Source organism: Salvia hispanica, chromosome 4, assembly GCF_029641045.1.
Source record: "Salvia hispanica isolate PSC_SH4W2 chromosome 4, Shi_PSC_v1, whole genome shotgun sequence".
NCBI lineage: Eukaryota > Viridiplantae > Streptophyta > Magnoliopsida > Lamiales > Lamiaceae > Salvia > Salvia hispanica.
Window position 1 is genome coordinate 34915542 of NC_142695.1, and position 8258 is coordinate 34923799.

General features: G+C 36.9%; 1 pseudogene across 1 annotated transcript; it reads left to right on the plus strand.

The window, feature by feature from the left end:
• The first annotated feature begins 4864 nt into the window (after positions 1-4864).
• LOC125196590 (G-type lectin S-receptor-like serine/threonine-protein kinase At4g27290) lies at positions 4865-8031 on the plus strand (annotated as a pseudogene). Its single transcript, XR_016137704.1, has 6 exons — positions 4865-6203; positions 6349-6480; positions 6551-6672; positions 6730-6940; positions 7030-7267; positions 7343-8031. The product of XR_016137704.1 is annotated as a G-type lectin S-receptor-like serine/threonine-protein kinase At4g27290 (transcript).
• Positions 8032-8258: the final 227 nt, after the last annotated feature.

The following is an 8258-nucleotide window of genomic DNA, read 5'->3' on the forward strand; positions in this document are numbered from 1 at the left end:
TTCTTCTAGTAGATTTATTACTTTATTTCGGTACATGATACCCTGAAACTATAGTACTATGTTTTACTTACTTCCAGTATGTTTTGAAATGATTCAACACATGCTTCATTCGAATTCGTTGAACTGAGTTTTACTTTATTCACTTAAAAAAATATGATTCATTTCAGTAGATTTATTATTTCATTTAAAAAAGTTTTTACTTCATTGGACAAGATTTTCACTTCATTCCAGTAGGACTTCAAATGCTTGTATATATATTTCATTCAAATAGTTTATTATTACACCATTCAATTAGACTGCCACTTCATTTTGTTGTCATGGCTTGAATACCGAGACTCACAACATCGACGGGATGGCCTTGACGTCTCCATCCGCTGACTCCTGCCAAGAGAACGAATAAAGACAAGACCGATCACGGTGATGGTGTACGTGGAGTCGATTCACAGCAGCGGCAAGAGAGTGCTGCGGAGGCGGTGATAAAGTTTTTGGTTTTTGATTATTGCATGCTTTATGAGGCTAGGATATCTGGATCAGTAAACAACGTAACGGTTGTAATCAAGATCCCTCCAAACCGATATTATCAACCAAACCAATCAACTTTGCAAAGGGTTCATTAGCAATCTATAAACTGATGCAGTAACATCTAAACTGATGCATTAGTGGTAATGAATTTTGTTGGATTAGGATATTGGTTTGGGAAGATGGCTTTTGTAATTTTGCAGCTTCTGGTGGTGAGATGCGGAATGAGTATCAAGGGCGGTAGACTGACCTCTTCTTCAAAATGTCACATGAAATATACAATTATGGTGAAGGGCGTGCTTCCATGATTAACCAACTAATATATGGCTTAACTATTTAACTAGTAATAAATAAATAGTGTTCAATATGATTGGGAAAGTGGCGGCTGATTACAACTACAAATGAATCCACAAAGATCAAATGATCAAGAAATCAACTTTCTATTTTCTATTTATGTGACACAACTCAGTTGATTCTAGGAGTTAGTAAAATTACTAGCCTCATAAAGCATGTGGCAATCAAATCCTAGCTAACAAAACCCTAGAACCCTCAATCTCGAGACAATAACACAATCAACCCTAGCTAACAACTACAATCAATTTGAACAAAAATTTGACAGATCTGCAAAAATGGAGATTTAAAAAAATTGAAACAAAATCAAGCACAACACAGGATGGTGATAATAATAACAAATTTTCGATGCCGAATAATACCTGATTGATTGTAGTGAGACGAGGGAAGCTCTCCAGAGAATGGGAGATTAGGTTCCTGTCGCAGAGAGAGATGAGGGAGAGAGGGAGAATGAAATTGGTTTGACCCATTTTTTTGTTTTGACCCAATTAGGATTCAAACTTTGGAATTATAATTCAATTCCAAATTCACTTTCTTTTTTTCTTTTTCTTTTTCTTTCTTTCTTTCTTTCCGGTGCCAAACAATAAAATTGAAATTGAAGCTCCCAATTCCAATTCCAATTCCAATTCCATGGCTTGAATTCTGTGTACCAAACACAGCCTCAATACCTTCTTCCATTTATAATTTTACATCAGGCTAGCATTGCTTCTCAGGCGAAATCGAGCAGCAACTCACAACGAGATACCAGGGTGGGAGGTCACCGTAGGATCTCATGCAACAATCATTTTGGAACACAAACAAATTGTAAATTATAAAGGAAAGACTAAAATTGGTCCTAAACATATGATCATTTAGCAATTTTGGTTTTAAACATTCAGTTTTGAATTATTGCATCTCACACATTTCAACTCGGGCCGAAATCAGACTATTTTGGACGGCTCCATCTAAAAGTAACAGTCAACAATTTTTAATTACATTTTGACCAGATTAAACTCTTAATTTAATTTACGATTATTAGCGCCCTTAATTTTTATTAGTAACTAATTAATTTAAAATACTCCCTCCGTTCCTGATTATGAGTCACACTTTGACAGGACACGGATTTTAAGAAATGTAAAGAAAAGTTGGTTGAAAAAGTTAGTGGAATATTGAATCCACTTTTTTATATTGGTTTTATAATATAATGCGAGTGAAGTGAGTTAGTGGAATGTGAAACCTACTTACCATTTATGATAAAAATGAAGTGTGACTCTTAAGTGTGACTCTTAATTGGGGACGAGGAGGGTTTAGGGTTTAGGGTTGGGTTTAGGGTTTAGGGTTTAGGGTTTAGTACTAAACAATGAATTGAAACACACAAAATGCAAAACAAATAAATATTGATTCCAACTCGAGCTTCTCCTCACTTTCTCTTATGTCTCACGCCCAACCTCCACCACCAACCCCAGCAAACGCTCCTCCTCCTTCCCTCATTCCGCCGCCGCATCTCCAATTGTCCCCGCGATGAAGAAGGCCAAGTCTCACAATACACCCCACTCCACTTCTCCGACTCCCCCGCCCTCTCCCTGATGATTGAGGACGATACCGACGCCGCGCTCGAGGCCTCGCCCCCTCCAGCGCCTTCATCCGCATCGGCACCGCCTCCACCGGCGGAGTCACGCCCAATTTGTCAAGGAAGAAGGCCACCCTTCAGCGGCCCGCGAAGAAGCTCAATAAAGGTTTTTTCATTTTGGGGTTGGATTTTTTGGGGGCATTTCAATGTTGCAGATTGTGAAATTGGCTAATGTGTGTTGACTCTGGATGAATTTGGTGAGAGATTTGGAGTTTATTGGCCGAATTTTTGCAGCTTGTTGGGGTCGAATTGCTGCTTTTTAGATGAATGAAATTTTTATTATTTTTGAAAAAATTAAATATTCTAATTTAAATCCCTAATCCTGTCAAAATCTAATTAAAAGTTGTTCACCGTTACTTAGGGTTTAGATAGAGCAAAGCGTAATGTTGAGACCAATTTTAACCTGGACTCTAAATCTATACATATATAAAAGGCGAGTTTTGGCCTTATTTTAAAATATCTATAAATTATAGGTTGGATTTGAAAATTTATAAAACATGTCATAATCAATGTAGAACATGAAAGGTCATAAAAATTAATTATAAATGTGCATTGATAATTCAGCTATGGATATCAATTTATAAAATGGGGTTTATGAGTCCTAAAATCAGCTACAAATTTCCGGCTGCATTCTACAAAATAATTATAATAAATGTGCATGGATGTTTAGTAACTGTCATATTAGAAATGCACCACTCACCTATTAAAAGGCCTCATAAGAGGGAGAGTTAGCCACACTTATATAGAGAAGCTAGGATCATCACCAAGCCGATGTGGAACAATGATTTGGAGAATTTAACACGCTCCTCACGTGTGGGCCGGAATGACACATCGGACTTCCATCACGTGGGTAGGCAAGAGAAGAGATAAAGAGATAAACCATCATCGACTTGGGCCCTGCTCTGATACCATATTAAAAATGGGCCACTCACCCTTTAAAAGGCCTCATAAGGGGGAATGTTATCCACACTTATATAGAGAAGCTAGGATCATCACCAAACCGATGTGGGACAATGATTTGGAGAATTTAACATGTCATTTAGATTTAATAGGTCCTATGCAATTCAAAGTTTCAAACATTTAAGAGGACGGTAATTTCAAAAACTAGCAAAAAAATAGCAACAATATGTCATTTGTCATACTTCAAAAAAACCGTAAAATAAATTAATGTGGTTTAAATAGCAATATGTCATTAATCCTTAGCCACATCATTTGTAACCGCCAACAATCGCAGTAATATATGTCATTTTGTCATATACAAATACAAATTAGTCGTTTAAATAGCAGTTACAAATCCATAATCCTAATAATAAAATTCCATTTTGACTTTTCAGTACAACATAATGACCATATTAATGACCATTGATGTTATAAATAATGGTTAATGTTCAATGCACGATTCTATAAATACAAGACCAAAAACTTAACTCAAAATCATTAGCAGTAGGTTAGCCTATCTACATAATGATCTCTTGAAGAAAGGATCGACGGTTTTAGCGTCCGATCTACGGTGGGGAAACAAATATGAAGAATGAAAGGGCAATGGTGGTGGTGCAGAGGTAGAAGCTGTGATCTCTTCCAAAATATTGATAATGTCAATTATGTTGTTTGAATGTTTTTTCTAAAGTTTTAGCCGTTTTTTATTCTCCATAATTAAATAAATTACCATTTATATATACTACTCTAATTAAGTAATTTAATAATTAATTAAAATAAATATATTATTTATTACTCCGTTGGTGTTTAACGTAATACAATAAAAAATCTCTCCAGAATTTGTTATTAATATTTAAATTAACAACAATAAAATATGTATTAAATATTTATTTTATTTTTATTTTTAAAGTTCGTATAACTATATCGTTTTTCATATTTTTTTTATTAATCAACAATATGAATATTAACTCGAGAAAAATAAAATAGATCGTGCAACGCACGTGGGTGATACTAGTTGTAGTAATACCCAAAATTTGGAAAATAATTTTTTTTATGAAAATCGAGAAATAATTATAAGAAAAACTTAGTTAGTTATTAACGCATGTACTACGTTTTAATGGAATTAATTTACAAGAATTAAAGGTCAAGTTTCAATTAATTAAAATTACGTAATAATCTATCTAGGTGCAAAGCGAGAGTGTCATTTGTCAAGCATGTGGTAAATTTGTGTTCCAATATTTGCTTTTGTGGTGACCCAAATCTTAAGAGAAAAGTGATATGCTCGAAAACAATTCATGTTTGTATCACTATAACTGATTGAAGTTGACATTTGTTAGTCAATGACTAATACTAGTGCAACACATGGCCACGCCTCCTGATTAATACTTCCCTTTCTAACTGGCCACGCCTCCTGATTAATTTGATGTCACCATCATTGTTCAAACCACACATTCAGGCTTATCTGCTCCCTGTTTGTTTACAATACCAATTTGGATTTGAACATGGCACTCTTCTTTGTCACTACAATCCTCTGCTCCTTGCTACACTTGTCCCCCTTTCTGAGTTTAATAGTTGGAGCAGATGACAGTCTTTTTCCAAATCAAAACCTTGTTATTGGCCACACTTTGATCTCTCAAAACCAAGTTTTCGAAATCGGCTTTTTTTCACCTGGAAAATCATTGGAGAGATTCCTGGGAATATGGTACAGGAACACACCAGATGTTGTAGTGTGGGTTGCCAACAGAAACCATCCCATCACTGCCTCAGAATCACCAGTTTTGATGATTTCTGAAAATGCAAGTCTTGTTATAAGCAGTGGCAGAAGCATCATCTGGTTGGCTAATTCATCGAGGGTGGCCTCAAATCCAGTGTTACACCTCCTGGACTCGGGAAACTTGGTTCTTGTAGACGACACGAGCACAACAACAGAAGAGTACCTATGGCAGAGTTTTGATTATCCAACAGACACCTTAATACCAGGAATGGCGATGGTGGACGATATTGACACTGGTGTCGAAAAGTATTTGACATCATGGACAAGTCCAGATGATCCTTCTCCCGGTGACTTTGTTCATAAGATCCGAAAACCGAGGCTTGGCTGAAGTGCTGACTGTGAGAGGAGGCGGAAGAATAAGATACCGAGTCGGACTGTGGAATGGGATGTATTTTTGTGGTGGCACACGCTTTCCCAATTCCGTTTACAAACCAGACTTGGTTTTCAAACAAGAGAGGCTGATATCCATAGGAGAGCCGTACCAGAACTCCATTCCAGTAAGAACTACATTGGATACATCTGGTTCACTCCAGCGCCATACCATGAATGCCGGAAGAGACAAGTGGAATCATGTCATCTCATTTCCTCAAGATACGTGCGATGAATATGCTAGCTGCGGTCCTAACTCAATCTGCAGATCTGACAGGCCAATCAAGTGCCAGTGTTTTAGGGGGTATGCCCCAAAGTTCCAAAAGGATTGGGACCTTCAAGATTGGTCGGGCGGATGCACTAGAACTAAACCAATGAATTGCCTTGGAGGAGATGGATTTGTGCAGGTTAGAGGGGTTAAATATCCTGATGTGCTCAGCTTTTGGTTGAATACAACAATGAGCATCGGTGAGTGTGAAACCGAGTGCTCCAAAAACTGTAGTTGTGTTGCATACGCTAATCCATTCATCACCAACGGAGACATAGGCTGCTTGATGTGGTTTGGTGATCTCATTGATACCAAACAACTCACTGCAGCAGATAGCAAGCAAAACATGTATATCCGTGTGCCAGCTTTTGAACTAGGTACGTCACTTTAATACAAGCTGCTTGGGTTTATGATGGACCTGATGGAATGAAATAATGGAATGCGATCTCAACGACATAACCTTTCACGTCCTCATATTTTCCCTTTACTCTTAATTACATCGACTCGTAATTTTGGCTGTAGATTTTAACAAGGGTTTAAAGGAGGATAAGGACAAGAAATTGAAGTTAATACTGATATCAATTGCTTCTGGTGCTGTCGTCTCAGCCTTTATTAATGGAGGTCTACATTTGATGGCAAGGCGAAAGATCCTAGGTAATAATAGTCAAGCATAAACTCAAGCTAATATTGAAGCACTTCTTATTTCATCATGCCCTTTTCACAGTAAAAAGCAAGGAAGAGGATTTGGAATTGCCTGTGATCAAAATGACAACTATTGTGAAAGCAACAAATAATTTCTCAATGGAAAACAAGATTGGAGCAGGAGGTTTTGGTACTGTTTACAAGGTAATGTTCTAATGTGCAGAAGTTGAACAATACTTGTAGACTAACATGCATAAGCAGGGGAACATGCCATCAGGAGAAGAAGTCGCGGTTAAAAGATTGTCAAAATCTTCAACACAGGGCCTTGAAGAGTTCAGAAATGAAGTTATGGTGATTGCAAAACTTCAACATAGAAATCTTGTCAGACTATTAGGATGTTGCATTGAAGAAGAGGAAAGGATGCTAATATATGAATACCTACATAATAAAAGCCTGGATCTTTTTGTTTTTGGTACACTTTAGATTTACTCTTCATTTTTTTACATTGCCATATCTGAAAGAAAAAATGCATCCATCATTAACACTTGCATGGCGTTGCAGATTACAATCGCAGAACACTTTTGACATGGCCTAAGCGTTATGACATTATCATGGGAATCGCAAGGGGACTGCTATATCTCCACCACGATTCCAGATTAAAGATTATACACAGGGATCTCAAAACGAACAACATTTTACTAGATGGAAATTTAACTCCGAAAATTTCAGATTTCGGCTTAGCTAGAATTTTTGAAGAGGATCAGGCGCTTGCTAGAACAAAAAGAGTTGTTGGGACATAGTAAGGTTACTTTCAGCGATTGAATAGCTTCAATCTATTCTATAATTGACTTATGAGATCAATATTTTCATGCAGTGGCTACATGGCACCGGAGTATGCTATTGATGGGAAATACTCGGTGAAATCTGACATCTTTAGTCTTGGAGTGGTTTTGTTGGAGATAATGAGCGGAAAAAAGAACAGAGGATATGGAGACTCGGATTACTTTGTTAACCTCTTGGGCCATGTATAATATACATTTTCATTTATAAGTACAATCACACACATTCTCACACAACTTAACTGGCTATATTTGTGGCAGGCATGGATACTATGGAAAGAAAACAGGATTTTGGAGTTGATGGATGAGTGTTTGAATGATACATTTAAGGAGTGTGAAGTGAAGAGATGCATGCAAGTGGGGTTATTATGCGTTCAGAAATTCGCAGATGATAGGCCAAACATGTCGTCCGTGGTTTCAATGTTAGGAAGTGATGGAGCAGTTTTGCCCGAACCAAAAGAACCCGGGTTTTTTATGGAAAGAAGTTGCAGTCCTTCGAGAAGTAGTACATCACGACGTATTGAGTCGGAGAATGATACACTCACCATTACAGACTTGGAGGCCAGATGAATAGAGAAAGCAGAGATTTGTCCTGATTGGGAGAACTCACATGAAATTTGTATCAATTCTACTGTTCTTTGTTATATCAGACCAATTCTATTAATCTGTTTTACAGATTAGTTTCATGTAAAAGCTTCTAATATATGTGTTCCCTGCTTTACAATTTTAAATAGTACTAACTCCGAAGCTAAAGATGTCTGCTTACATGATTACATATTGACAAGCAATTAAGGTGCATTTATCTTCAATTTTCCACAAAATAAAAATGAACTAACAATATGTCTGGCCGAGATGGAAATTGACTTTTCTTTAACAAATAAAGACTAAATTCCAAGTTGACAAGAGTTTAAGGTGCAATGTATCTTCAATGTTCCACAAAGCCATATTTGC